General features: G+C 44.5%; 1 protein-coding gene across 5 annotated transcripts in view; it reads left to right on the top strand.

Annotated features, from left to right (window-relative positions):
• The window catches only part of ESRRG (estrogen related receptor gamma), a 1000720-nt gene that overhangs the window by 464410 nt on the left and 510064 nt on the right, over positions 1–26246 (top strand). For 3 of the 5 annotated variants that reach the window (XM_073553352.1, XM_073553347.1, XM_073553348.1), the window contains exon 5: positions 16319–16347. The exons of 1 other annotated variant lie outside the window; for it this stretch is intronic. The gene's annotated coding sequence lies outside the window, so the exon portion shown is untranslated. Of the gene's footprint in view, positions 1–16219; positions 16348–26246 lie in introns of those variants that run through there. One more of the 5 variants, XM_073553351.1, reaches the window with a different exon arrangement.

A 26246-nucleotide genomic window follows, 5' to 3' on the forward strand; every position in this document is an offset into this window, starting at 1 on the left:
CTGACCCCAACCTAGACGGAACCATTACCTTCATCCAGAGAGCGATATCCTTGTGATCCCACCGAATATTGGGACGAACCGCTTTACGCTGACGAAATTGTTCGTCATACCGCAGCCAACCTTGACCCCCATAAACCCGATACGCCTCCCCTATCGCATCCATATAACAAAACAAGCCTGCGCAATTCTCCGGGGCCTTTTCCCCAATAATGCTGGCTAGAATTGCAAATGCCTGTAACCAATTAGGGAAGGTCCTGGGTATTAAGCGATACCTCCTCTTTCTTCATCCTCTTTCTTAAAATCATCCTCCCTGTGCCTATCCAAATTGAAACGTTCCAGCGGTAATAGCGAAAATATCTCAATGTATTCCCCTTTCCATATTTTTTCTCTCGTCTCCTGCTTTAAGTGAGCCCCAATGGACCCTCGAAGCACACATAAACTTCCGCTTTAGCAGCATCATCCAAGCATACCTCAGACTCCCTATCTTTTTCACTGGCAGCCTCTGCTGCCCCAGACGGCTCTTCAGTCCTAAGACTACTCCCTGCCGCCAAGCTGCCATCTCCTGAAGCCGCTGGTGTTCCCACATGCGTATCCCCTGAATTACCCGACAAACCCGACATACCCATGGGACCCACAGCTGTACCGGGACCCCCTACCCACGCTGCTGAAGGCGATGCACCTACACACCGCCCCCCTGACCCCCACAACAAGGCTAATTCCCTCAAGCCGTGCAAAATTGATCCAGCTCCCCCAAAACCACCCCCACTGTACCCCTCTTGCCCTCTAGATTCAGGGAAAGCTGCATAGGATTTAAAGGGATAAAAGTCATTACTCTCACCTAGCTGCCTGGGTGCTGGGAGCCCAGCAGCCGAAGATCCGGAATCCAGGGATGAAGGGCCTTGTGCAGATCCGCTCCTGAGCTGATCCATTGATGATCCTGCAGCTCCTGAGTCTCCCCAACCCAGCAGCAGCCGGCTATCCCCCACAGCCGTATCAACTGCCGAGCCAGGGACCCTTGGAGCTGCTGATGGTGGTGCAGGTTGTTGCGTCCGGCCAGCGTTCGGCTGCCCATAACGATAAGTGCCTGTGCTCCCCAATGACAGGTTGGAATGAGCGCTGACCGAGGCAGCTGCCAGCTGCCCGCCTCCTCCTGACTGGACCCCCGGCTCCACAGCCCCCAGGCCGCCACCGATCTGCCTCCCAAGCTCCTGTACTGCTGGGTACAGAGCGTCGCTGCCTGAGCCAGGCACAGACTGTGACTGGCCGCCGCCCTCCATCCACTGAGGGACCCCCCGTCGAGACCCCCGCCGTCCTACTTCTCTGCCTCGTCCACGCTGGGCAGGCTCCGTCCTCCCACCGGAGCCTGCCGCTGCAGCTCGTGCGAACCCCCGGCGTCTCGTCGATGCTGAGAGGGAGGCCGACTCCTCCCTCCGCTGTAGGCCCCGCCGACCAGATGGATTCCTCCCGGCATTCAGCACTGGAGCCGCAGGCCTGCGTCCAGCGCTCGCTACTGGAGGGTCCCTGGAGGGGCTCCTAACACGGCGCCGGGCCCTGGGTGTAACCTCCGGAATTAAGTGCTCCGGAGGCCGAGACCTCCGAGGCCGGTGTCCTTCCTCAGGAGCCTGGGAAGCGTTGGTCACCGACCCCTGCGGCAGACTCTCTATCGAAGCCTGCAGCCAGCCTGTCCCCTGTGAGCCCGCCGCCTCTCGCAACCGCTGCAGCAAGGACTCCACATCCATGTTGGCAGGTAGCCCTAGTAGCTTCTACTTTCCAGCAGGGGTACCTAAAATGGCTCCCAGACTAATATGGCCGGACCCTATATACTGGTCCACTACCTCACCTTCTTGAGTCCAACCCCTTCCCCCAGTTTAACCCTTCCTCTCCCCTATCCCGGCCGGAACAAAAACACTCCCATCTCCACCGTCACAACTTCTAAAATAATTAACCCCTCGCCAGCTCAAATCCTATAAGCTCCCCAATTCCCACTATAACCTGTCATGTCCGTCTCCCGATGAGGCCAGGGGCCCCGTATGGCATCTCTTAGTGGCACTATATAGACACTGTACAGCACTGTTTTTGGAGAATGTTAGGAATTGAGCTGTTATTTAACCAATACATGATGGTTTTATTTGAGCATTATATGACGGTACTATTTGAGCATTTTTCTGGTGTTTTTTTAGTTCTATATATTTTCAGCACTATAAGGTGGAACTGTTTGAACAATGTATGGATGTATTATATAAGTGCTATATAGTTGTATTATTTGACCACTATATGGTGGCACTTTTTAAGCACTGTATGGTTGTATTATTTGAGAATTGTGTGGTGGTATTATTTGAGCACTATACAGCAACATTATTTGAGCACTGTGTGGTGGTATTATTTGAGTATTGAATGATGGTATTATTTGAGCAATGCATAGCAGTTTTTTTTAGCACTGTATGGTGGTATTATTTCAGAACTATGTGGTTGTACTGTTTGAGCATTGTATGATGGTATTATTTTAGCATTGTATGGTAGCATTATTTGAGCACTTTATGATAGTATTATGTAAGCATTATATGGTGGCATTATTTTATCACTATTTGCTGGTATTATTTAAACACTGTATAGTTGTATTAATTGAAAACTGTGTCATGGCATTATTTAAGCACTCTATGGTAGTATTTGAGCACTGTGTGGTTGCATTATTTGATTATTGCTTGCTGGAATTATTTGAGCCCTGTGTGGTGGTATTACTTAAGCATTGTATGACTGTATTATCTGAGCACTGTATGGCTGTATTATTTAATCAGTGCACAGCAAGTTTTTCTTAGCACTGTGTAGTGTTATTAATTGAGCGCTGTGTGCTAGTTTTATTTGACCACTATATGGCAGTATTATTTGAGCATTATATGTCAGGATTATTTTAGCTTTGTATTATGGTATTATTTGAGCATTGTATGGCAGGATTATTTTAGCTTTGTATTATGGTATTATTTGAGCATTGTATGGCAGGATTATTTTAGCTTTGTATTATGGCATTATTTGAGCAGTGCATGGTAGTATTATTTGGGCACAGCATAGCAATATTTTTTGAGCACTGTGTTGGCCTAATGTTTGGACACTGTATGGGGTGTTTACTTCTGATCATGAACCGTAGATGGCTTTGCTCTTGTCTACTGTACAGCTGTATTACTCAGGGATTTAGACATTATTTTGTAGATATTATTTGATCACTGTATGGGAGTATTTACTTATACATTGTACAGTAATACAGCATTTAAGTACTTATAGATCATACGGAAGAGTAAAAACATAAAGTACCACATCATCCTAACCAGCTTCCGACATTTTAGGGCAGATTTGTTCTCGCAAAAATATTGGTTGGGTGTTGTCGTATTCTTCCATATTATTCCCTTTATTTATAGCACAATTTTCTATATTTCTACATTTCTTGTAAAGGGTTTTGTTTTATGGCCCGCATTGCAATCTCTCTGTCCTGAGCCACCTTTTGAGTCTGATGGAGGAGGACGTTGTGATATATTTTCCGACCATTGCTCAGGATTATCGCTCTCCGTGGGTTCTCCTCTGCCACCTACTCCGTCTCTGCCACTCAACCCAATTTCATCCGTCCGCCGGCTCTCATTTTGGATAATAGCTTCCTTTTTTTTAATCTTTTTGGCCTATGTCTTGTCATGTTTGATTCGGCAGCACAAGGACTCTAAATTAGTCCCAACGTTTGCATGCTGCGCTCGCTCCTCTGCCTTTAGCTGTTGTGGATGCACTGAACCACTTGATGCCGAAATTGATGATTGCTTGGGAAAAATAAGAAATTGCTGGTAGCTACCAGAAAGATTCATTCACGCCGAGGCCCTTTAAACAGCATGGTGGGAAGGAAAGCGCATTCCTTCATTTTCCTCTTGCCTGGTTGCTCGCTTGTATTGCATATGCCAGTTACCCGCTGAGTGATTACAGCCCTGCCAGACCGGGTAGTTCCTGTGATTTTCAAAAACACAAAAAAAAGGCTAAAGAAATAAAAAAAAATAAAGCGACCACAGTTATATTCAATGACTTGCCGCTGTTACAAGTTCCCCTACTTGTAAAGAAATCTGCTTGTTCCCCAGCATGCCTATATATTGAAGCTAACACGTTAGAAGCTTATCCCCCGTGGAAGCCGCGTTCTGACACCTGATGGGGCCGTCAGCAGTTTAACCACAGAAAGCAGCTGGATGGCTAAACGTCCTTTGATTTCTTTTCTTTTTTTTTTCTTCCGGTATGATAGCCTTCGTCTGTGTCATTACTGAACTCCTTTTACATCTCTTGAAAGCTCAGAGCTCAATTAGGAGCTTGAAGAATGGAACCGGGCAGCCGCTCTGCCTGAGATCTCGGGCCGGAGACACTAAACCGGATGATGGAGGAGTTCATGTTTTCTTTTTTTTTTTGTCTTGGTTTTTTTTTTTCTGCATTTTTTTGGCATTTTTACTTGAGTTATAGACCTGGACACATCAAAGAGAAAAAAAAAATGCAGCCGTACCTACCGAATACATGGTCACAATACCAATATAATGGCCCCAGTGATAAATGGTGTAGGCATCTGAGGTGCAAAATGCTAATAAATATCACCGCACACCTGTCATCCATGAGGTGAGGCTGCGTCAGTATTAGACCGCACTCACACTAGCGTATGGCATCTGATGCAAGAGCACTGGATGAAATATGCTAATGACACTCGGCTCCAGCTCTGCCGATCGTGAGCAGTGTCAGTGCACTGTACTCCGATCCTCCAACATCAGAGAATCGGAGCACCTTCAAAATCTTGTAGAAAATCTTCTTAATGGTGATGGTGTAGAATCGGAGGTCATAAGGGCTCCTGTAAGTGGAATTTTAAGGTGCTTTTTGTCCACTATCTATCTATCTGTCTGTCTGTCTATCTATCTATTATCTATCTATCTATCTAATACCTATATTGGTGAAACCGGGTGTATGTGTCCCAATCTTCGCTGCTGGTAAAGATGGATGGAGGACGATATTCTTCAAAGCTTTATTTGAAACAGCTTAATAGTCAATGGGTTTCAAGGTCATGCAGGACGTCTTCCTCAGGACAAAGCCTTACAAGTCTTGTAATATTGTGTCCTGAGGAAGAGGTCAGCTGATCCATGCCTTTTTACATGTTGCTTAGTTGCAACAAAACAAGGTGAGCAGCATACCTCTCCCTGGTACACCCCATGTTTTTAACCAGTTAAGACTCTATTTGCGCTTTTTTTTGCCCTCCATATTTTCTACTTTTTCCTGATTATTGATGCATTCAGTAGACTAAAAAATGAATAAAAACACAGTTGTGAAGAAAATGAAAACTATGAACATGGACGTCAAGTTCTTACAGACAGTCCTCTGTGTATCATACACATCGATGTAGTCAGCACTGGATGTAGTATGTCATGTGACCTCCACCAACTCTGCTGCATGGGTGAAAGGGTTCATTTATCAGCAATGGATGTCTTTCATATCCGCTGGGATGAAGGTTGTGCCTCGGCTCTTAATTGTCGTCATTCCGGTTTCGGATCTTCTCCGGCGCAGGTCTTCAGGCCTTGACCGACGTCATCTGGTGTCCGGAATTTGCCTGGAGCAGATCTGGGTCCCAGATGATGTTCAGTGAGGCCCGGTTCTCGAACCTTGACTGGAGTCGTCTGGATTCTGCTTCCATCTGCACCATGATCTCCTGACTCAAGCTTCCTGACACGGCCTGGCACCTTTGCCTCAGCTTCTTTCTCAACAAATGTTCTGCCCGTCCCTTTTGTTGGAGCCAAATCTGCTCCCATCTTGGCATTTTGGTCTCTTATACCAGGGAACTGCATCGTCAAAGTCACCTGACCTGGTGCTGTGTCTAAACTTCTCCTTTCTGGTTTGTTCTGAAGGGTCCTGCAAAACACACCTGGTGATTAAAAAACACTTTCTGAATTCTGATGAATACACAAATTAACTCTTGACAAGTCGACCTGTTTATTGGACACCTATTCAGGTGATGAAGCTTTTTTAGAAAATGACAAAGGGGGGTATAAAGTGGTCTAGGAGTACAAGAGGGGTACAGTGAGGAATCTAAGGTTTAACATATGTTCTGTTTTATTTCACACGCTTTCTTACTTCTTGTTTCCATATGTGTTCTTTTGTGGTTTTGCTGCCTTCAGTCTGAATTGACATTGTGCACTTTCCAAACTTTTTACCAATACTTTATTATTATTATGCTCTGCGATCTGGAGAAAACTCAGGGTATTATAATGTATACTTAACTTGCATCACATTAATTAAATGCAAATCGAATTTCCTGGACAAATTTGAGCAAAATGCCATATTAGAATTTCATCGGATTGGCTCGTCATCGCTTATGTATCCACATAGCACAAGTCTTGTATAGCTCTAGAACAGGAACACATATGTGTACATGATGGGTAGCATAGAAGCACCATGCCAAGAGCAGCTGAGTGTAAACTGATCAGGACCAAGAGAATTTAGTCGGTAAGATCTTTACGTTCTGTCCACACTTTGTATTTTTAGACCCTAATGAACGCGGATTATCATGTCATCGTAGTATCGGTGACCGGAAAGCTGAGTTTGAGCCATATACACAAACATATTCGTCAGTAAAAATAGTAGTAGTTAGGAAGAAGGGGAAGGAAAGTCTGTCTTATACATTGGGGTGTGGTATAACTACCAATTTTACGTAAATTTGTGTGATTTTTTTTTTAAAAGTAAAAATTAAACTTGTCTGCATTCTAATCTTCACCTAGAGTGCTGTCTTCTATGGAAATACTTGTCATTAATAGTAGTTTTCTGATATGTCAATGGGCTAAATTCTCTGTCACCTGATTACATAAGGACCGCTGCCCTCCCTTAGCTCTTTCTAGAAATCAGTCGGATCCAAAGAACCTTCTACTGTGCATACATGTTGTAAAAAAGTTGAAAAAAAAAAACACCAACACTGAGAAATGAGATCTACATTAGAGAAATCTCTCCCTCCCTTATAAATTGTATAGGAAATTGATAAAATTGACAGGCATATAAATATATCATAAACAATACTTAAAGGGGTTGTCTAAATACAAAAGAAAAAGTGTTGAGAAGTTGATAAAATTAAAAAAAAATACCGTCAGTTCTTTACATGCAAGTCATCGATGACGGCAGTCATTGGCTGGAGCGGTCACATAGACGCACAGCACATTACTGCTGCAAATAGAGACTAAAGGAGATAACCAGAGTGGAAGCTCTGGGCAGGTAGGTTTTTACATATTGTTTTTTTTCATTATTATTTAATGTCCTGAACTTATCCCTTTTATTAGTAATTATTATTATAAATCATTTTTTTTTCATTATAATCTTGGAGTTTCTCTCGATGTTTGAATATATGCATAAGTGGTCTATCCTAATGTATCCTTCAATTTGGCCCCTGGGACCCTACTTTTTAGCAGAATGAAGGTACAGCGGCACAACTTGTTTGCTTCAGTATCTGACACTGAGTCCCAGTGACATGATTAGACAGAACCACATGTGTATAAGAGTCTCTTTGTTGGAGACTGCAATGAAAGAGCTCGTACTTTTCTGTAAATTTAGTGTGACCCCAATTGCTCACGATACAAATTGTATACAATTGATACACACTTGTCCCGGGTATCCCGAGCTCTGCTTCCTTCACCTTAGTCCGCTGCCCTCTGTTGTGCTCCACGTTGGGTTTTTCAGGTTGCCCGGTGTGGCTCAGTGACGTCATCTGTAACTTGCTTCATTCATTCCTGACTTCAGCTTCATCCATCCTGCTACTCCCAAGATCCCAGAGATGGCCAAATACTCGCTTCTCATATACCTTCCTGCTTGCCGCAGCAACACCCGGGGTCTGTGTACCCACCAGGACCCGAGGCTTAATGGAACGACCTTAAAAGTAGAGCCTAAACAACAATATTGTTAGATGCAAGCAAAACAGTCTGGAATCCACATCACAAACATCAGTTGGGTACATGTACACAGACACATGTAGTATAATCATCTTCCTATGTATCAATATTTTTTTCTTTTAAAGCTGGTCATGTCATGCAGAAGTCACTTATGCTAAGATAAATCAACCCGGAGAATACAACTGTACATTCCCTATATTTTCCCGGTCTGTTTGCTCCTCAGGGGTGGGGCATGCTAAGGAAAAGCGAACAGAAAAGTCAAAGAAAAAGTTTTTAGAAATTCAGGCAAATGAACTAAAACATAAAACCGTTTAACAGTGCACTGCGAGACCATCTCATTTAATGTAAATCAGAATGTTTCAAGATTATACAATGTACAGGTGAAAGTGTTAAAGGGATAGTGCAGGTAAGTACAGCTATCAGCAGGAAATGAGAGAAGTGACTCTTCCATTAAACATGCCATAAATATTCCAAATTAAAACAGAAACCGTACAACTATACATGTGCTGGCATACTTGATTTGTGCAACAAAGGGAAGGGAAGCAAAAGCGATTATCACAATTCATCTTCCAAGGTAGAAAGTAAGAGAAAACTTCATTAATGAACTGATACATTTAATGGTGCAAAAACCTGGTTGGAATATATCTTGTGATACATCTCACATATCACTGATCTGTATCGGATGCGTCAAATTATCGCTAAAATTAAAGTATGCTAAGTATCGAACTTGAGTTTTTTGGGTCCACCAGAGGAACAAAATCTGGCAAGGACCACTTAAGAGAGAAAAGCAAATGTGAACAGGTGAAACTGCTGTGACTGCAATGTATACATACCAAAGAGCGCACCATAGGAAGTTATTCTGAGGGTCCACCCTTATACAGAACACATACATGTCCAATAGTGATTGAATTGTTATGGTTGTACACATAAGACATATCTTCAGGAACGTCTCATAACCTATTTTTTTACTTATTCCGTGAGAAACAAACCCTAGAAGTAAGTGATTAGCTCCATAGTCACCACCAATAGAGGTTTTTGTTCTCCTTGACTTTTTCAAGCCCTATTAGATTAAGTGGCCGCCATTATCTCAGAGACTCATCCCACTGAATAATCCTTTGGTACTCTCATGGGTCAGTCCAACCTGAGTATACCGGTCATCAAGAGAAGGCAAAAGTTTCAATTATTTGGCATCTCAAAAATATCAGTTCCTATTTATTTAACTCTGTATTGTTGCTATTCCCAGTCCCCTTTGAATGGGAGTGAAAGCTTCCTTTGATGACCAATAATGATAGATGAGATGGATAGTTTTGAGGAACAGCCATGGGCCTATTAAAGGTGCACAGGCTGTCAAGACAAAATTCTAGGTAGGATACACCTTAAATCTAGTTTTTACTCAACAATGGCTTGTGAATTTTTTTTTGTTACTGCTAAGCATTATAGTGAAAAAGTAAACCGTAAAAGTAAAAAAATCATATTGACAAAAAATAAAGTTCCGATAAATATGGCTAAGGCTATGTGCCCACGTTGCGTGTTAAAACGTAGACTGAAAACCGGACTCCTCCCCAGAAATCGCGCAGTTTTTTCTGCGCGATTTCACTGCGATTTTACCGCGATTCTGTTCGCGATTTTCTCAAGCACTTTCCAAGCGATTTGAAGCATCGCTTGGAAAGTGATTGACAGGTTGGTCACACTCGTCAAACATAGTGTTTGACAAGTGTGAGGAGCTTTTTACTATTGAGGCCGCCTATGCGGCATCAATAGTAAAAGATAGAATGTTAAAAATGCTAAAAAAATAAAAAATCGGGGTATATTTACCTTCCGACGTCCGGCGCTGCCATCCCGGGCCACAGCGTTCCCAGTAATGCCTTGCGAGACCTGTGATGACGTTGGTCTCGCGTTACTATAGCGATCTCGCGAGACCACGTCATCACAGGACCGTGCCGCAAGGCATTACTGGGAACGCTGAGGTCGGGAATGCAGCGCGGGACGTCGGAAGGTAAATATACCCCGATTTTTTATTTTTTATTCTTTTTTTTACAGGGGTATGGTACCCAGGGCCTGGAGGACAGTCTCCCCTCCTCCACACCGTGGGTACCAACCGCACATGAGACGCTTAACTTCCCGCATGGTGGGCATAGCCACATGGAAGTAAGCGATTCTCATGCATTCCTATGGGTGGGGAATCGCTGCAATTTTTTGCGATTCTGCACAAAAGAATGATCATGCTGTGATTTTTTCCGCGTTGCGTTTCCGCCGCGGAAAAAAGCGCAGCATTAGCACAGCATGTGCGGAATGCCATAGGAATGCATGGGGGGCGTTCTGTACATGATTTTTAAATGTTTTCGCAGCGTTTTCGTGCTGAAAATCGCGGTAAAAACGCTTAAAAATCACATCGTGGGCACACAGCCTAAAAGTGGCTAAAGACAAGTATAAAAAGAAAATTTTAGTAAATAAAGGTCCTGAAAGAATAATAATATATACAACTTTATTTATATATATATATATATATATATATATATACATATACATCTCAAAAATGTCCAAAATAATAATTCAATTACCACCTCCAAAGACTCATCACTAATCAAATCCACTGTAAATATGCAGAAGAAAAGAGGCAAAAGTAGATCAGTACTCAATTTAAAATTCCAATATTTTATTGAACACTAAATCCATAAAAATAAAACAAGGGAGTTTCACATAAATGCTGTGGGCACGACAAAAGACCAAGGATCATTAAGGGGTATATAGTTAGGGCAGCACAATGCTTTCAAATAATAGGCTGGTACTCTATTCAATAAAGTGCTTAGTGCAATAAATTAATGTCGGAGTACCATTTCATTATATGCCAGAATGCAAAGGTGCCTAGTGCCAAAAAGTGCTAACACTAGTGCGCTATATGTAAAGCGCTAACAACCCAAATTCATATCTTATACTTACACATGTGAGTCCTGCTACAGTCGCCCACCGCTACCCCGACAGCGCCGTTTCACCTCACAGGCTTCCTCAACAGCCTGACATGCCCCCTGTTGAGGAAGCCTGTGAGTACGTCATTACCAACATATTATGTAGCACAGTACAGTACGTAAAACAGACATAGTAGGTCTCACAACATCATTTCCTATATCTCCAAACGGCAAAGTGTTAATGCAAACATAATCTAAAGTCACGTAACAGATAAGCATTTTTTTTTTTTGCATTTAGTTTTCTTTCATTTTCATGCTTTTATTTTCTGTTTTTGGTTATTTTATTTATCTTTATTTTTTCAAGTGTTTCTTTTTTATATTTGTGTGGTTTTGATATTTTTCTTTTTTTATCATTTATTTGCATTGTTTTTGTTTACATTTTGTTTTGTTCGTTTCTTTTACCATTTAATCCATTTTATATAAAAATAAAGATTATTATTATTATTATTTTTTGGTGTTTTTCTTTTTTTTCTTTTTTGTTATTCTTACTTATACTTTTCTGTTTCATAATTTTATATTGTTCTTGTTCTTTTCTTTTACTATTTATATTTTTGTCATTTTGTCACCTTTAGGCTAGTTTCACACTAGCGTTTTGGAGCGCAGCGACGGCCTGCGCACGGCCGCCGCTAAGCCCCGCCCCCTGCCGCGCCCCGCCGGTAGCTCCGCCCACGGCACATGACGCTGCATGCGCCCTGCGTCCCCTATCTTTATCACAGGGGGCGCAGGCCGTGCGCAGTATGCGTTTGGTGGCGCATGCGTCCTTTTGACGGTGCGCCGACCTGCGCCAAACGCAACCTGCTGCAGTTTGGTTGCGTCGGCGCACAGTCAAAAAGGCGCATGCGCCGCCAAACGCATACTGCGCACGGCCTGCGCCCCCTGTGATAAAGATAGGGGATGCAGGGCGCATGCAGCGTCATGCGCCGGTGGTCGGAGCTACCTGCGGGGGAGCGGCAGGGGGCGGGGCTTAGCGGCGGCCGTGCGCAGGCCGTCGCTGCGCTCCAAAACGCTAGTGTGAAACTAGCCTTATTCTTTTAAGCGTTCATTTATTTTTTTAATTTTTTTTAGTTCTTATACTTTTCTGTTTTATAGTTTTTTTTACCCTTTTTATTTTACCATTTCTTTAATTTTCTTTCTTTTTTTCCTTATTTCTTTCTTTATTTTCCTTTTTCTTTATCCTTCTTTCCTTTTTCTTTCTTCCTTTCGCTCTTTGTTATATTCCTTTCTTTTATATATGTATATATTTTTTTTTGTTTAGTTCACAACTACATTCTATTTTTCATTTTCTTTTTTACACAAGAAGCACATTTTGGCCATTTAGCAAGTAACTGAGCTTGAGCGTTATCATTATTATTTTTTTTTTATATTGTGTACATGGAAAAACAATTGCTTTCCAAAGTGTGATCCTTTGTAGCCTACATAAACAAGGCTCCCTAGGAACTTAAACCTCATAACTCCTTATAAGCGAGAACCTGACAAGCTACTCAGAGCTGGAGGGCCTTCTTTTCCCTAATAAATTCCTTAGCCGGACTCACTTGTTAGTCAAGCGTTGTGCACGCTAACTACCGAATAGGCTCAGTGTCCTGGGCATAAATTATTTCAGTGTGCCACTGTCTCCCAGCGGCGGCGCCCCACCACCCCACCCTCCAGTTATGGATTACTTTGTTCTTGACTTGACAGGAACATAATTAGAACTGTTGATGAAATCTACCAAATTGTCCCTCCGTGGCCTCAATGGTCAGGAAATTTGGCTGAGTCATATTTGTCACCGTTGTAAAGGCCCTAAACACCTCATATTAACCGTGTTATTAATGCCTCCTGTAATCTGTCCATGAATTGAGAACACTCGAAACGCTCTTCCCGTTCGCGGCACCCTACCATGAATCAAACTTGGAGGCAGGTAAAAAAAAAAATCCTTTGGGTAGAAAATATTAATGAAGTTATTTTATTTAATTTTTTTAAATCTTTCATTAAGGCTTTTTACTTTCTGCTGTTTCCTCGTTTAATTGACTATGACTCACCGATATTTTAATTTGTTTAAGCCGTAATGAATACATGCTATTAAAGTGCCGCCACTGTCCGCTTACATATGCTAATGCTGTTTAGGAAGTTGACAATCCTGTCCTGCAATATCGCCTTTTTGCCATAATAATTACTAGGGTAATAAGCCTGGAAGCATTTTAGGGCAGAACTTGCAAGGGTTAACTGTATCTTCGAGAGCTGCGTTATTTCTCTGACTCGCGCTATGGTATCGTTGTAGTGGAGGTCACGGCAAAGTCTGTCCGTAAAGTCGGCTTTTGTATAGTCTGGTATTAGAGATTATTATTGTATTGGTAATCTTAAAGGAAAAAAATGTCCAATTTTATTTTTTCTTATAAGTTATAACGACAAAAGACAAAAAAAAACTTTGAAAGTAAAGTTCACCGCTCCTTTTCTGTTTCCTGTAACCAGGGCCGGTATTAACTTCTCGGTTCATGAAGAAATAGCCCTCAGCCAATCCCTGACTAAGGTGGGGTCAGCACTGTGCAAAGTGATTGGCTAAGCAGTTACTTGGCAAGAGAAACCAGGAAGTAGAGACTGGTGGAGCACCGGGGAATCACGGGGAAGGGAGCGGCAAGGAGTCGAGTATATCTTCTTTTGTCACATTGACCTTTTAAAAAAAATCAAAGTGGACAACCCCAATTACGTGACTTTTAAATCCATACATTTTTGCATTGCTTACTATTTTGGACTTCCTGTTAATAATCCAACTGAACATAGCCGATCTTATATTATTGATCTGTTTGTTGTCTGAAAAGCCTGATTTTGTCCACGGTTTGGGGTCATTTGACTTTTCTTTACTCAACTATCAACTCTAATGATAAATATATATAGGAAAAAAAACATTAATACAAGGAAAGCTCAATACAACATTCAAAAATTATGTAAAGAGAAAAAAAAAAAAGTGACATTCCCCATTAGCGCACTATTTTGTCCTTTTTTATTACATGAGAATACAAGATGAAGACACACAGACTTGACTGCAGCTGTTTCGCCATCTAATTATGCTTCATCTGGGGAAGATCGATTTGTTAACTGTTTTGAACAAACCGTGTTGAGATGCGTCCACCTTTACCTGTACTCAAATTTTTTTTCAGGATTCCAGGGGCAAATTCAATACATTATCATGACATCCTAGCAAATACCCTCAACAAGTTGTAACTCACATCATAACCACTGGGTGGGCGCACAAAAAATATACAGAATAAACATCTCCTAACAGAGCATCGCTAAATCATGTTGTTTTTTTTCACATTTGTTCATCTCACATCTTTATGATGTTCTCATTCTTAAAAGACAAGACCAGTCATGAACAAAACAAATAATTAGGAAAACATGGCAGTTCTGGGATTGTGGTGGTGCATATGTAGGATAGCCAAATAAGTCAAGTGTGATGTAGAAATACTTGGCACTCATATAATTTTATCACCATCGGGACAGTATTAGTCCTGTAACAAAAAGGAGCTGCATCTGGGATTCCAGACAGCAGCTCCATTCATTCTCTATGATGCTAGCGTTAAGATCTGAACTCCGTTTTTAGCAGTCCCATATAGAATGAATGGAGCGATGGTCGGGCGTGTGCAGTATAGCTCTATTCTAACAAGGAGAAAAGTTACCAGTTCTCCCGATGGGTGTGAATCCCAATGGTTGGAGCCCCACGGATCAGTGAAGATAGATGATAGCTTGTTATCACCAGACACTTCCTTAAATGTGGTGGTCAAGAGAACTGGAGAACTAGACAAAAGACCCAGGGCATGTTCTCCTGGTATTGACCCATGTATACCAGATGGTAGGTGGAGACTTTGCACTGGAGCTAGAAGCTTTGAGTTACACTTATGGATCTCAATCCTCCTGTACTCACTATAAGGCCAGGATCACACTTGTGTGTTTGATGTGACAAACTCACACGAGTCTCTCGCTTTAATACCCGGCACTGCCGCCGGCACTCGGACCGGAGTGTGCGGCTGCATGAATTTCTATGCAACCGCACACTCCAGTCCCGAGTGCCGGCGGTAGCGTGGGATATTGATGAGAGAGACTCATGCAAGTTTCTCGCATCACACACACAAGTGTGATTCTGGCCTAAGGGCTCATGCAGACGACCGTATTCATCTTGTGGGGGCTATCCGTGGTTTTGATGGATCGCACTCTTCCCCGTGTTATCCTATGGGGCTGTGCACCGGTGTAGTTTTTTCTTTGGGCTGAGTGGTCGGAGGAAAAAAAGCACAGCATTCACTATTTGTCTCTGAGAATCAGACGCACACGTCCATTCATGTCTATGGGTCCGATTTTCCTGAACTGACAGTGACACCAGGCAAGACCTTGGTGCCTCCTCAGCTACGGCCGGAGGTCCTCGCCTGGGCACATGCCTCCAGGGTGGGTGGTCATTTTGGCAATAAACAGACCACCGAACTCCTGGCAAGGTCATATTGGTGGCCACATATTGCTCGAGATGTCAAGAAATACGTGCAAGCTTGCGTCTCGTGTGCTCGGAACAGACCCTCTAGACAGAGGCTGGCGGGGCTGTTGTATCCCCTGCCAGTGGCGGATAGACCTTGGAAGATGGTTGGCATGGACTTCATGGTTGGCCTGCCCAAGTCTGGCACCAGTACGGTCATCTGGGTGGTCACCGACCATTTTTCCAAAATGGTGCATCTAGTGCCACTCGCACGGTTTCCTTCCACTCGTGGTCTTGCCACTTTGTTCATAAAGCATGTATTCTGGTTACATGGCATGCCAGACAAAATCGTGAGTGACCGAGGTCCCCAGTTTGCGTCTCGGTTCTGGAGAGAGCTCTGCAGCTTACTCAGCATCGAACTAATCTGTCCTCCGCTTACCATCCCGAGACGAACGGCTTGGTCAAGAGAGCCAATCAGACCTTGGTTACCTACCTGCGGCATTTTGTCTCTGCCAGGCAGGATGACTGGGCATCCTTGCTACCATGGGCAATCATAGTGTGATTAGCATAATCGGACCAATTTTCTCAAATGTCGTCTGTCCCGGACCTAACAAATTCTGCACTTCGCTGGCAGATAAAAACAGAGACTGCTGGAACAATAGCAACCTGCACCCAGTGGGCACTAATGAGTTAAATCCTGGGAGCAGTCAGACCTCATATGCATCGTTGGGAAAAAAAAAATATAAAAAAGCCTAAAGAATTGCATATGGATTAGAGGGATGAATATTCTATTATTTCAGTCTGTTCGGCTGATCTTCTTATTGTGACTCTGTGCTTCAGAAATCTGCCAGGAATCTGCCTGTGTCTCTCTTGCCAGTCATTTTAAATGTGTATCAAGCACTTGATAGTGTATGATTTGCGTGCTGTTGCATTCCCATCCTTTAAATTTTCCACCATTTTAATACTTTTTTTTTCCGACTCTTTTAATATTTCAGGATGATGAATATATACAGCATCATTAAAGGTAAATAAAAAATGCATGAAATTAAAAAAAAGGATATGAAATGTTTCTTCACAGTAATCCCCAGGTCCAGTTGAAATGAAATGTCTTTGCTCTGCCAGGTAATCCAAAACATGATTAGAGACCTTGTCGTTTCCGCATTGCCCACGTAATATTTGTATCGTATAAGCTATTTATGTAGGGTGAGCTCCGGACTTTCTATTAGCCGTGCATTGAATCGACTTTGCATTTACGAAAAATAGGCCTTTGCTCCTAATCTCTCTGCTTTTTTTTTATCCTTTCCTTGGCCATGTGCACGTAATTTTCTCCACTATGCAATCATGTATCCGTGCACAGAGAGGATTTGTGATCCCGCACTCCACATATGACAAACTAATAATACTTCCAGCCACAAATTTTCTGAACCTTTCCCCTTTGACCCCGCCGTCGTAAACTTTGTGCATTCCAGCAGGTGGATGTCTTGACTTAAAGAAAGAGTTGTTTACCGCTCCATTACACCTAATTTGAGAATCTTTACTGCCATGATTGGAGCGACCCACCAAGAAGTCATCCATTGATCCCCAGCTGTCTGCCATCTCCATGGATTCTGAGTGTCGCGAAGGGGACCTTCATTTTAGCTCTCCACTCCATCCTCTATTCCCTAGTCCCCAAGTGCTTATGTGGGGCATGACACCGGTTGTTGATGATAATTTCATGATTGCACCTCACAAAACCACATGGCGCCTTATCAATGGCCACACCACTACAAACCATGTTCCAGAAGAAAACCAAAAAGGAGTGATAGGGGACATGGAAGAAGGACAGGTGTGGGATAGACCTGTCATGGGGTTACAGCGACTGTGTGGAGCCAGAAGACCGCAGCGTCTGATTGCTCCTACTCCGGTACTGATAAAAAGCACTTCACCTTCATTTTAAATGTGTTTATTTCTTCTGACCAAACAGGGGTTAATTGGCTATGTTGGAAATCCCTGTGCTCACAGGTGAGCTCGGTTAGCCACTTCCTTCCTCTTTATAATCTGGGCTAAATTACTAATCATTGTCAGAGCTAGCATTTGCTGCGTGGCTAGCAGTGGTAGAGGAGTACTGTCATGATCCAGGACAGGGTTTCGCTTTGGCCCGTCCTGGTCTGATTGGGGGTTAATTGTTCCGCCTCTCCCTGGCAGAGGGTGGCTATTTAATGCTCACTGGACCTAGGTCCGGTGCCAGTTATACTCCTGCCCTCGGCTGAATTAGTTGACCTTGTGCGTATGTGTGCCTTGTGCCTGATATCTTGCTTGCTTCTTTGGTTTTGATTCGGTTCTGTCCCTGTTACGAGTTCTGCCTGTCCCTCTTGTACTGCGCTACCTCTCGTGTATGACTCTCTGCTTGTGACCCGACTTCTCTCTGCTCATCCCCTTGGTACCGCGTTGCCCTCTTGTGTATGACCTTTGGCTTTGTCTGACCTCCCGTCTGTTTACCCCTCCTGTACCTCGCTGTCCGTACTGTGAATGACCTCCGTTTTGCCCGACTCTGAGTTTTCTGTCTTCTCTGAAAGCAGGACGCTAAGCCCCCCCCTGGCAGTCACGTGACCGTAGGTCCCGTGCCGGCTTGTTAAACTTCATCACTAAGGTCCTGTGCGCCTATACTTTCTAGCTATCCTGGTCCCCAGGGGTCCCTACAGTGCGAGTGAGTCCCTGCTCAGCGGAGGCAGTACGCCGGCGCTGTCAGGATCCTGATATTATAACTGACCGATACCATTTTTTTTTTTTCTCTCTGCTCCCCTTCTTCTGTGTATGTGATGGATCCTATGCACGCTCTTTCTGAGCAGGTTAAACACCTGACCCAGATGTCTCAGAAACTCCTTGGAGAACAACAAGTCCTGGCTCAGTCTCAGCAGCTCATCGCTGACACTGTGCAGGGGGTTTTTTCATCGGGGGCTCGGGATGTTACATTAGTTTCCCCTGAGACTCCAGTGAAGTTACCAGATACCTTTTCTGGAGATAAAAAAGAGTTCAGAGTTTTCAAGGAGGGCTGTAAGCTTTTTTTTCCTTAAAACCACACTCTACTGGGGATGAAAGTCAGAGAGTGGGGGTCATTATGTCTCTGTTAAGGGGAGCCCCCCAAGCTTGGGCTTTCTACCTGCCGACCACAGCTCCTGAGCGTATGACGGTAGATGCATTTTTTAAGGCCCTGGGGCATATTTATGATGAGCCTGATCGTATGCGTATAGCTGAGGACATGGTGATGAGTGTGTGCCAATGAAAGCACTCAGCCGAGTGGTTTTGCACAGAATTCAGACGCTGGGCTGCTCAGGTCTGTTAGAATGATGCCGCCCTCCGGGGTTTGTTCCTTGAGGCCTGTCTGAATATCTGAAAGATGCTTTGGCTCTCCACCCTCCGCCTGATTCCCTGGAGGAGGCTATGACACAGGCCGTCCGAATGGATCGCCGGCTACGGGCGAGGGGAGTGATGAAAAGTGAAAGACCGTTATTCTCCCAAGGAAGGGGAGCCAGTCCTATATTGGAGATCGCGGAGATGGGAACCATCGACCTCAAGGAAAGTGAAAGGAGAAAACGGCGCTTGGGAAAAGGCTGTTTTCACTGTGGCAATTCTGGACATTGGAGAAAGGTTTGCCCCTCCCGTCCACTAACAAAGCGACTGAGCCCGGGTGATTGTCGTGGAGGTCACCCAGGCTCTCAGGTACCTTTTTCTGCCTTCTCTAAAATGTTGTTGCAAGTGGAACTTTGTTGTGGGAGTGTCTCCACATCCACTTCTGCCTTCGTGGATTGCGGATCAGCATTGAACTTTATTGACTCTGATTTGGTATCCAGGTGTAAGTTAGGGACAGTTAGGTTGGAGACTCCTATTCACATTGTGGCCATTGACAAAACACCACTGGTAAAGAATGACATTATGTTTCGTACTGAAGAGTTTCTCCTTAAAGTGAGTTCCTTGCACCAGGAACGTATTTCATGTTTTGTGATGGACAACCTGCCAGCGGGACTGGTGTTGGGGTTCCCCTCGTTACAATTGCATAATCCTGTAATTAATTGGGAATGTTGGGACATTGTTAAATGGGGTCCCTATTGTTCTGAGAAATGTCTTGATACTGTGTCTGTGTCGTCCGTGGGTCTGGAAGGTATTCCGGAGTGCCTGATAGACTATACTGACGTTTTCTCCGAAAAAAAGGCTGAGGTTTTACCACCACACCGCCCATTTGATTGTGCCATTGACCTGGTTCCAGGTGCTAAATTACCCAAGGCCCGCTTGTATAACCTTTCGGGTCCAGAACGGGCTGCGATGAAGGAGTATATTTCCGAAAGCCTCCGTAAGGGACACATTCGTCCTTCTGTTTCTCCTGTGGAGGCGGGGTTCTTTTTTGTGAAGAAAAAAGACGGTGGTTTACTCCCATGCCTCGATTTTCGTGAGTTAAATAAGATAACTGTGAGGAATACGTATCCCCTTACACTTATTCCTGATTTATACAACCAATTGTCCGGAGCTAAGTAGTTTTCAAAATTAGATCTACGGGGAGCGTATAACCTTATCTGAGTCCGAGACGGAGATGAATGGAAAACCGCTTTTCTCACTACTGAAGGGTTTCGGCTTGACCAATGCTCCAGCGGTCTTCCAAAACTTCATAAATCACGTGTTCTCTGATTTTATTGGACGTTTTTTGGTGGTATATTTGGATGACATATTGATCTATTCTCCTGATAAACAGACTCACATTGGTCATGTTCGGGCAGTTCTCCAAAGGCTCCGGGAGAACTGTCTCTTTGCTAAACTGGAAAAATGTTTGTTTTTTTGTTCAGGAACTGTCGTTTCTGAGGTTCATCGTGTCTACTGAAGGGTATCGCATGGATCCTAATAAGGTGCAGGCCATTGTCGAGTGGGTTCAACCTTGTGATTTGAAGGCTCTGCAGCGTTTCCTAGGATTCGCCAATTACTATCGCAAATTTATAAAGGGGTTCTCACAGGTGGTTAAACCCCTCACAGACATGACTCAAAAGGGGGCCGATATCAAGAATTGGTCAACCGCAGCGGTAGCGGCATTTCAGTTTTTGAAAACATGTTTCATGCCGGCCCCGGTTCTTGTTCAACCGGACCCATCTGAACCATTTATTGTTGAGTTAGATGCCTCAGAGGTGGGGGTGGCGGCGGTATTGTCCCAGGGACCCGCCACTTTGACCAATTTAAGACCTTGCGCCTTTTTCTCAAAGAAATTCTCTCCTGCTGAGAGAAACTATGATGTGGGAAATCGAGAACTTCTGGCTGTTAAGTTGGCCTTTGAAGAATGGAGGCATTTTTTGGAGGGGGCTGTCCATCCTATAACCGTAATTACGGACCACAAAAACCTAGCTTATATTGAGTCAGCTAAGAGGTTGACTCCTAGACAGGCTAGATGGTCACTTTTTTTTTCCCGATTCAACTTCTCGATCATTTTTCGGCCAGGATCTAAAAATGTCAGAGCAGATGCATTGTCACGCAGTCTAGATCCGGTGTCCCCCCCGGATCCTCCATCCTCCATTCTTCAGCCTGGGGTGGTGGTGGCAGGTATATCGAATATGTTGGAACGAGAGATTCGGGAAGCCCAGTCTCTTGCACTGCCGGCTAAGCCGGTGGACAAACTTTTTGTGCCAGCTCAGCTTCGCCTTAAGGTCCTCCGGGAGTTCCATGACTCAGTTCTGGGTGGACATCCAGGGATCTCGGCTACCCGGAAGGCCATTGCTAGAGTATTCTGGTGGTCTGCTCTAGCCTCTGATGTTGGGGAATATGTGTCTGCTTGTGATGTTTGTGCCCGTGCAAAAACCCCCCATAACCGGCCAGCCGGGGAATTGGTACCACTGCCAATTCCTGAGAGACTATGGACGCATTTGTCCATGGATTTCATCACCAACCTTCCCCCCTCCAAGGGTAATACCGTTGTCTGGGTTGTGGTGGACAGTTTTAGTAACCAGGCACATTTTGTACCTTTGGCAGCTCTACCTAATGCGGAAACATTGTCCAGATTGTTTGTTGAGCATGTGGTGCAGTTGCATGGGGTATCCTTGAATGTGGTGTCTGATAGAGGAGTGCAATTTGTTTCCAGATTTTGGAGGGCTTTTTGTAAAAGGTTGGGTATTGGTCTGTCCTTTTCATCCGCTTATCATCCAGAGACTAATGGGCAGACCGAGCGGACCAATCAGTCTCTGGAGCAAATTCTGCGTTGCTTGACCTCAGACCGACAAGATGATTGGTGTTCTGTGTTACCGGTGGCTGAGTTTGCATTTAACAACCGCGTTAACCAGTCTACGGGTACATCTCCCTTTTTCTGCAATTATGGGTTTCTTCCTCATTTTGGAGAATTTTCCCGTTTGAATTCTGGGTGTCCTGGGGCGGATGAGACGATCCAGCGGTTGGGGGAGGTATGGCGAGAGGTCCAGAGTAATATTACGAAGGCCCAGGACAAATTTAAATTTTTTGCGGACAAAAAACGATCCGCAGGACCGGTGTTTCAGATTGGGGATAAGGTATGGTTGTCCACCAAGAATATAAGACTCAAGGTCCCCTCTGCGAAGCTTGGACCCAAGTTTATCGGTCCTTATGAAATTACCGAGGCAGTTAACCCGGTGGCTTTTCGGTTGCGTCTCCCGCCATCTCTGCGGATCCCAAATGTTTTTCATAAGGCCCTTTTGAAACCTGTGAGGTCCGCTGGGGAGAGATCATCAGCTTCCCCAACACCGGTTTTGGTAGACGGGCAGTCGGAGTATGAGGTGGAACGAATTGTCGACTCCAGGTTAGTCCGTCGTGCCCTTCAATATCTGGTACATTGGAAAGGCTACGGTCCTGAAGAACGCTCGTGTGTTCCTGCTTGATCGGTTCATGCAGATCGGTTGGTCCGGGCCTTTCACGCCAAGTACCCTGAGAGACCTGGGGGTCCAGTGGCCCCCCATTGAGAGGAGGGTACTGTCATGATCCAGGACGGGGTTTCGCTTTGGCCCGTCCTGGTCTGATTGGGGGTTAATTGTTCCGCCTCTCCCTGGCAGAGGGCGGCTATTTAATGCTCACTGGACCTAGGTCCGGTGTCAGTTATACTCCTGCCCTCGGCTGAGTTAGTTGACCTTGTGCGTATGTGTGCCTTGTGCCTGATATCTTGCTTGCTTCTTTGGTTTTGATTCGGTTCTGTCCCTGTTACGAGTTCTGCCTGTCCCTCTTGTACTGCGCTACCTCTCGTGTATGACTCTCTGCTTGTGACCCGACTTCTCACTGCTTGTCCCCTTGGTACCGCGTCGCCCTCTTGTGTATGACCTTTGGCTTTGTCTGACCTCCCGTCTGTTTACCCCTCCTGTACCTCGCTGTCCGTACCGTGAATGACCTCCGTTTTGCCCGACTCTGAGTTTTCTATCTGCTCTGAAAGCAGGATGCTAAGCCCCGCCCCCTGGCTGTCACATGACCGTAGGTCCTGTGTCGGCTTGTTAAACTTCATCACTAAGGTCCTGTGCACCTATACTTTCTAGCTATCCTGGTCCCCAGGGGTCCCTACAGTGCGGGTGAGTCCCTGCTCAGCAGAGGCTGTATGCTGGCGCTGTCAGGATCCTGATAAGTACATATGAGAAGGAGAGTTGGAGGAGTAATCTGTGACTGTTGCTTGGTTTGTATGTGTGGTAATTCCTTATCTATTTTGGTTTATTCCCATACCTACACGACCCGATGCATTCCTCTGTTACATGTGAGTGAATGTTTTGTATGTCTGGAGTTTTCTGTTCACCATTGTGTTGCCTTGTTTGTCGGGTTTGTGTACTACAGTGCACAGTAGTGCCCCCTCTTCCCTGGGTGGGTGGAGAACAGACGGAGGGCTAACTCAGGAGATAAGGCAAGGGCAGAGGCCTCGGCATCTTCACCATCTGAAGTATCCCCGGGAGCATGGCCAGCTGGGTGCCCTCTAATACCAGGGACAAGGAAGGAGCCCCTGGTCTCGGGTCACCCAACCGCTGTGTCATGACAGGACCAAGCAGAGAAAAGTATAATTTATTGAGCAGGGGGTTGGACCAGATGGCCCAGGAGGTCCCTTCCAACTCAACGATTCTATGATTCTATTGTTTTTTTTATCCTCCCTTCGCAGCAAATTTGATTCTTACCAAATGCAAAACAAATGTCCATGACCAAATAGAGCAAATCATTGTGAATGAAGTTCATAAGATCCAGTGTACATGCTGTAGGGCAGTTGGAAAGAGGATGCCCAACCAAGGTTTGTCCCAACCCATCTTGTAGTAATAGTGTAGGAAGTACTGTTTCTTCACGTGAACCCCCCATGATGACTTGATGAGACTTATATGATAGGTAACGCTGCGTGGGAAAGGATTATGCAAGTAGGCTTTTCTCCATGAAGAAGAAACCTGACTTTTATTAGTAAATGGCCAAAAAAATTGTAATCCAGCAGCAGTTGAAAAAAATACAAAAATTGCTTTACTTCCATCACGATTTTAAAACCACGGTATAAAGGAACTAGAGACACATATGACCACCATATGTGTCACCATGCTTTAATCAATGGGTGCTATTTTGAAAAATTTGTGTCCATTTTCTATGGTGGAGAGCGACCTGGAGAATTGTGAGTAATGTTGGATGCATAATATTTTAGATTTCTCTATGTGGCGCTGAGCTGAAGTTTAACTTTACAATGGTTTTTTCGTGGCACCCATTGGAAGTAACTATAGAGAGCCCTTTTTCTTTTATTTGGAGGAAAGTTAATTTGCCATGGGTGGCAAAGACAAAGAGAAGTTGGATTTGTAGCAAACAAGATGAGGAATTGGTCCATGGTTTGTGGAAAGGGTGTGAACGCTGAAACACACCAGATCTTTCTGTTATTGGTGGCCTAACCCTTTTGGGGGTACATTTTGGCCATTGCTAAGGGACACCTTTAATCATAGTACTAAACCTAAAAAACATAAATATGAGCAGGATTGTAATTAGATTTCACAGGACCATATTGCAAGGTCAGGAATGGACTCCGTTATTCTGACCAGTGTGTGACACCCCAGAGTCTGGTTGTCACAGTGACATCGCCTCCCTCTAAGAGGTGAAGTCATGCTTGGAGGCAGAAAGGGGACCCAATGCCAGGTAAGAGATTAAATCACAATTCCTGCTGCAGGTCAGAAAAGGGAGCTGCCTTATAAATTCTGGCCAGCAGAGGGGGTTGGTGAGTCAGCTAGAAATGAGCTGAGGGAGTTGTCATGGAAACGAGAGCAGCTGTGAGCTGTGAGGAGAAATGACAAGGCAGTTAAACGTGAGGTAAAAAGATCTTTCTGGAAGGTCCAGTCAGTTCAGGAGGGAGCTGATCTGAGAGGAGTTGGGAACGGAGAGGCTTTGGGGAAGCTAAAACTGCATATAGCAGACCACAGCGCGAAGCGCTAATAGGGAGAACCAGGACGTCAGAGTCCTTGGTGGTCAGGAGCTGCATGTTCTGATTGCCGAATCTGATGGTACAGGGAATTGTAAATTCCTGTGTGACATTGAACACCTGAGGGAACGGCGAATAAGGCGCCCGGGGCTGACGGTGAAAAGGACGATACCCGTGGAATAGGCTCATGCTGACAGCTGTACAGGTTAGTGAAATCATCACGCAATTGAGGGTCGCAGCATAGTTATAAACAGCGGAGACCAACACACAGCGCAGAAGGAAGGTCCTAAATCCCCACCTGGCAAGGTGGATCCCCTGAATGCTTCCAGGCGAGCCGGACTCATTCCATCACCTGTATGTGGTACTACGGATTACAACCACTTTCAAGTAAAAGGTTAAGAAACTGCACCTCTCTGTGTCCTTCTCTCATTTCTCTGCACCCCAGCATTCACAGCCGTCCTGACTATCAATCTAACATCTTTGCCCTGGGACTATTGCTCTACCTGTGGAGAGCTATTTTCACCTCAGCTGCGACACACCAACAGTCTCAGGGGAACGACACCGCAGCGCTGGTCACCTCTGACCAGAATACCACAGGTGGCGTCACGTATTTAACCATCTATAAACTTTATCTTAATTTTTACCACATAAATACCACACAACTTTCCCCTATTTTATTACTGGACGCCTCTGGGCCACGGATTGGGTCGCCGCCGCCATGACACCATCTGCTATTGAAGTCGACGGGCCCGGTACCAAGTACCCCCAGGCCCCGCGGGGTGCTCCAAGTGCATGATAAATGATAACTAATTTTCACCAGACATCTCCTTTAATGTCGTGGTCAAGAGACCTGGAGCACTAGACAAAAGACCCACTTAGAGCCAAACAGATGAAAACAACTATATAGCAACAACTTCTACCTAACTAGGGTTTCAGGATCTTAAAAAGAGAGTGTCCTGATCGCCCCTTTATTTGCCTGAGTAGAAAGTAGCTAAAAAAGAGTTGTCTGAGCTCTTACGAAGTCCCCTTAGCGATACATTACATGGAAGGCCACTTAATAAATGAAAACCAACTATATTTCTATTGCATTTCTTAAAGGGTTATCCCATGAGCAACAATGTTATTGCCTATTCAAGAAATAGGTTAGAAACGTATGATGCGTGGACCCTCCACTGATCACATGATTGGGGGTCTTGTGTACTCCATGTGAATGCATAGAAACCAATCTATTCATTGTCTATGTGAGTACCGGTCACACACACGTGATAACGCTCCTCTGAGCCCATAGATGTGAATGGATCAGAGGTCACCCTTGCACACCACCTATCAGAATAGCTTCACTGCTATTACAGTAAGGAATCCTCATCTATGAAGAAGTTGAAGTCTCCTTTTTACTATAGATGTTTTTTATTCCCTCTTTATTGTCGTTATAGTTCTGAAGATAAAACCGCATGTAGATCAGGGGTGTAACTATAGTGGTTGCATTGGTTGTAAGTGCAACATGTCCTTGGCTCAAAAGATCTCTTATGCGGAGACCAATA

Source organism: Dendrobates tinctorius, unplaced genomic scaffold (genome assembly GCF_039654945.1).
Source record: "Dendrobates tinctorius isolate UK_male_01 unplaced genomic scaffold, ASM3965494v1 ptg000201l, whole genome shotgun sequence".
Lineage (NCBI taxonomy): Eukaryota > Metazoa > Chordata > Amphibia > Anura > Dendrobatidae > Dendrobates > Dendrobates tinctorius.